Source organism: Lynx canadensis, chromosome B2, assembly GCF_007474595.2.
Source record: "Lynx canadensis isolate LIC74 chromosome B2, mLynCan4.pri.v2, whole genome shotgun sequence".
Taxonomy (NCBI): domain Eukaryota; kingdom Metazoa; phylum Chordata; class Mammalia; order Carnivora; family Felidae; genus Lynx; species Lynx canadensis.
In genome coordinates this window covers 67,175,584-67,181,066 of record NC_044307.1, presented here as the reverse complement: position 1 = coordinate 67,181,066, position 5,483 = coordinate 67,175,584, and positions in this window count along the sequence as shown.

The following is a 5,483-nucleotide window of genomic DNA, read 5'->3' as shown; positions in this document are numbered from 1 at the left end:
CCTTTTTCCCCCGGGAACACAGGGGTTCAATAACATGTGTTACTAAGTCATTGTCATCAACACCTTGGTGTTCTTTTCCCATGAGATGAAGTGCACTGAGGAGGAGAAAATGGAACACCTGGATGTCCTGGCTCAATGCCCCTTTGCTTGGAATTGAGATAGCTCACTGCTTTCATGTCTAATTAACAATAGAAAGGACTTTGCCCTTCATTGTATTCAATGAAGGAAGAGAGTAATGACTCCTTGTCCCCTGGCCCATTCTCTCTTTCCTAAGGAGATAAAAAAAGAAACTCTCTTCTCACACACACACATACACATTCACACACTCATACACACTCACATGCATGCAAACTCCTCTAAAGCACTTATCTTGTCACACCCTCAGGGTTTGGCTACGGGGGTCTTAGAAGAAACATCTGCATCTGTCCCTTCAACCAATGAGCCACACAGCTCAAGATCCCAGAGTCCTTGAAAGAATTCCACTTTCAACACAAAGCAGAAGACCATGCAATTAATATCTAAAATTGCTTAGCACTGTCTTGGGTGGAAAATAAAGAATTATTTAGAAACCTTTTGAGACTGCTCTCTGTCTCTTGGTACCCTGAAACTTCTATCTGATTGCAGAGAATGACCTGGCCAAAAAAGCAGAAACATCCCCATGAGGGGGAATGTCTAAACAATTTGGACTCAGGAAACCTGTATTTTAGCCCCTGCCCTGACTTTAACCCTATGACATTAGGAATGCCACTTAACCTCTCAGAACCAGTTTTCGGTTTACTCACCTGAAAATGGTTGGGTAAAGGAGTCAATTCTGAGTTGATAATAAACATAGATAAATTATTTATGGTCTTAAATTATTGGACTTCTAATCCTAGTGATTAATGGATTTGAAAGAAATCTGTCTAGGGAGAAGCTTAGAGGGCAGCTCTCTGTAGCATTTGTGTGGGAAGAAATCCCCACAGCCCCCTTTCCACATGCCCTATTCTGGGTGTCTGAGGGCACTCCATCACCCTGCAAGGTGGCAACGCACAGGACTCTCATAGAGGGGGAGGACTAGGCTTAATGATCCTGACATTCAAATTCCTGCTTTCAATGTCTCATCTATTTTTTAAGCTATCACTTCCACATTGGCTTCACAGGGAGGCATGGTTCTCACCTTACAGTTTAAACTCTTTTTTAAATTCGCTTCAGTGCAGCTAAAATAAGGCCAAAATATTTAGAAATCACTAACATCTAAAAGTCAACAGGAAGAGAATGGGCAATTAGATAACCCAATTTACATAGTATAATTCACTCGACTTTAGCCTCCTCCATGTCTCCTAGGCTTCCTCTGTATGGCAGAGGCCATCTTAATCCCCTCCTATCTGAGAGCATCCTCAAGCATGTCTAAATACTTAAACCCAAGAGTGCACTACCCAAGGAAAGGCAAGAATTCCCTCTCCCACTCCTGTTTTCCATCTTCCTGTCTGAGGACCCGCAGCGATCTTCCTCACCAGAAAGTTGTATGACAAACAGCAGTCACTTTAGAGAAGGGAAGAAGAGAGCAGGTGAGCCCTGTGGAGGGGAGGTCCCTTCAGTGTAGTATCAAACCCAATAAAGCTCTTTCCTATTACAAAATTTCTAGACAATTCTCTCAGATGAGAGGGGCTTCCTGGATTGTCATGAAACATCTTTATTCAGATAAGCTTGTAGTTCACAATGAAAAAGAACATGTGGGAAAGTCTGGTGCTGTAAGTGAAGAAGGACTTGAGAAGCTCACCAGACAACCAAACCTCTACTAACAAGTCCATTTTGCTTTCTTCTCGGTTATATTTGTTCTTCTCCAGCTGTGATTACGAAAGGAGAAGCACCAGGAGGAGAAAAAACACTTTGAGCACACAGCAGAAGTCAGCAGAGAAAGATAGTAATAAATATATGTTAGAGGATTAATGGAGACTCTTTGATTCTACTAAGAGATTAAAATTCCACAAACTAGGTCAAACCTGACTTGCTGTAACTTATCCCCTAACCAAAACAGGCTAGAAGAATTATAGTAGAATATGGCAATAGTATCTCTCCGCAAATTTCCAAAGGTTAATGATCTCTTGGGTTTTTAAAATCAGGATTTGCTTTCATAAAGCCAAAAGGCAGCTCCCACTCTGGATATGTTTTTTACTCTAAAAATAACAAATTATTATGCATAAATTATATGCCAAACAACAAAATGCATCCTAAAAAGTATATGGTAATAGGAGCAAGCAGAATATCTCAATAACTTCATTATCTGTGCACAAAAAAGAGAAAAAACTCTCTGATCCTATTTCATTTTTAGTTCACAACAGGAATTTTTTTAAGTTTATTTGTTTGTTTGTTTGTTTATTTATTTATTTATTTATTTATTTATTTATTTATTTATTTATTTTTGAGAGAGAGAACATGAGCCAGGGAGGTGCAGAGAGAGCGGGGGACAGAGAATCTGAAGCGGGCTCTGCACGGACAGCAAAGATTATGACCTGAGCCTAAGGCAGATGCCTAACCAACCGAGCCACCCAGGTGCTCCTCACAACAGGAATTTTTAAATTATGAAACAAGTTGGGAGTTTTCTTTGTTCCGATACTCTTCTGCCCCCTAGTGGTAGCATATTTTATGTAATTTTTATGCAATTTTTTTCCAGCTCACTGAAGCATAGACAAAAATTATGTATATTTAAGATGTACAACAGGATGATTTGATTTAATATATAGAGAGAGAGACTGTGAAATTTTTACCACAATTAATTAGCACATCCATCCATCACCTCACATAGTAACTTTTTTTGGTTTTTTTTTTTTTTTTTTGGTTTTTGGTGTGGAGTAAGCACTTAAGATCTACTCTCCTACCAAATTTTAGGTATACAATACATTATTATTAACTATAGCCACTATGCTTTACATTAGGTCCCCAGAACTTATTCATCTCGTAACTGAAAGGCTGCCCTTTAACCAACAACTCTCCATTTTCCCCACCGCCAGCCCCTGGGAACCACCATACCACTCTGGATCTGTGAGTTTGACCTTTTTGCCATTAGGAATATTTGGTTGTTACATTTCTACCATTAAAGTAACTTTGTACTTTATACCTATTATAAACCTTAAAATCAACTTCATAAACACATTGGACTGTGTGATAAAACTTCATGATAATTTTAGAACTTAATGTGTATATTAATTCACAACAGCATTACCCAAAATATTTTCCCTGAAAAACTCTCAGAGAGAAATATTCTGAGACATGTATGTGATTGTCTGAAAGCTTGGAAAGCAGAGAATATCATATCCTTCTCTTAGAATTCAAAATACGCATTACCCTATTAAAGACAAATCCTACAACTTGGATACTTTTTGTGATTTCCTAAGCTTTGCCATTAAACACCTTTTCCATATTAGACCTGATGGCATGCTGTAAAATACATTGGGAGGTGTTGGGATATAGGCATTGTTCCCAGCTGTCTGCTCCTGAGCATGGCTAAAAACTTCCTTCTTTGTGATTCTTCTTCCTTTGTCACACTTATTATTCCCTACTGTATCAACTTGAGTTCACCTGAATACTTTCCATCAGGTTGGCAAGGCAATGTATACCATAGTTCCATACCTAGAACTCTCACACACTCTCAAAATCAAATTTTGAAATACTACTCAACAGTAAAAGGGAATGAACGTTGATATATGCAACCACTTGGATGACCTTAAAGGCATTATGCTGAACAGAAGGGAAAACTCAAAAGGCTACATACTATATGATTCCACTTATATAACATTCTCCAAATTAAAGAGACAGAGAACAGATAAGTGGTTACCAGGGATTAAGGAAAGAGAGGAAGGGTATAAGATTAAAGCTACAGGAAAGAGTTCCTTTGTGGTGATGAAATGGGTCTATATTTTGATTGTAATAGTGGTTATTCACATTTGTAAGGACTAAGAATGGATCTTAGCCCATTCAAGCTGCTGTAACAAAATACCATACATTGGGTAGCTTATAAACAGCAAACATTTATTTTTCACAGTTCTAGAGGCTGGAAAGTCCAAGATCAAGGCAGCAGCAGATTTGGTATCTGGTAAAGACACCTGGTTCTTCCTGGTTCACACACAGCTATTTTTCCCTCTATAGCCTCACAAAACTGAAGAGAATAAGGGATCGCTCCAGTCTCTCTGATACGGGCACTGATCTCATTCATAAAGGCTCTGCCCTCCTGACCTAAGCACCTCCCAAAGACCCCACCTCCTAATAGCATCACCTTGAGGGTTAGGTTTCAACATATGAATTTTGGGGAGACACATTCAGACCACAGCACTATAAAATGCCCTAGAATTCTACATAAAGACATATAAGAAAATAAATGCATGGAAAAAGATTATGAAAATGAAGTAAGGTCTGTAGTCTAACTAATTGTACCATTGCATTGATGTCTCACTTCATTAGTACACTGTAGTTAGGATGTCCCCATTGGGGAAGCTGAATGAAGGACTTACAAGACCTCTGTGTACTATTTTACAACTTGTGAGTCTATAGTTATCTCAAAATAAAAAGTTTTTTAAAATCAAATCCTGTGGTTCATACCAGTGAGTTTGCTATATGAATTCTTTTGGATTTTTCTAAATTCCTCTAGACTACAAAAAAAAAAACAAACCCAAAAAAACAGAAGTGATCATTATATAGGAATAATTAGGTAATGTGGCATTATTTTTCTTTGCATTGGCAATGTTAAAAGATAAATTGAGGCATATGTTAAATTTTTAAGTTTGTGCACAAAAAATCAATTCGAATTGGGCAGCATCCAATCCAACAGAGAGAAAGGAGTTCAGAAGAGTTATACAAAATAAGACTTTTATAGCCAAGAGGGAGTGGGAACAAAGAAATTCTACTAGATAAAAAAGCAGGCTGGTTATTGCAAGGTTATTTTTCTTTAGGGGATGGAGGGGGTGTATCATGCAGATTATCTAACCAGTGCTGACCAGGTAATTCCTGACTGACTAGTTTAAGAGTCCATTGCTTGGAGAGTCAAAACTGTAATTAAATCTCAGTTTGGTGACATAAGGCTTAACATAAGCAACTCTATTTTGGGCCTGCTTGTCTTGTTTTTAATAACAGACAGCTGGATGGTCATAACTATATGTCCTTCCTCTTCACTGGGAATGGAATGAGATATAATGATGCAAAATGGAATCTGTGATGTCTAAATTTGGGGTCTCTCCTGATCTGATGGTTGCCCCCAAATGTGGGAAGACAGTGGCACAAGCGGTGAAAGAATTCACCTGAGGCAGAACAAAGGAGATAGAGGTTTACTGAATACACTGCAAGGGAGCCTAGGCAGGACAGCACAGGACAGGCTGTCTGCTAGGAGGCAGTGAGTGGGGACTGTTTTTAAAGAGGGAAGGTAAAGAGGTATGGGTGTCGAATGGAATTTTCCCCTTTTGGGTTGTAAGTAACCCATTGGTCAGTTAGGGCCTATGCATACTCTGAGGCGG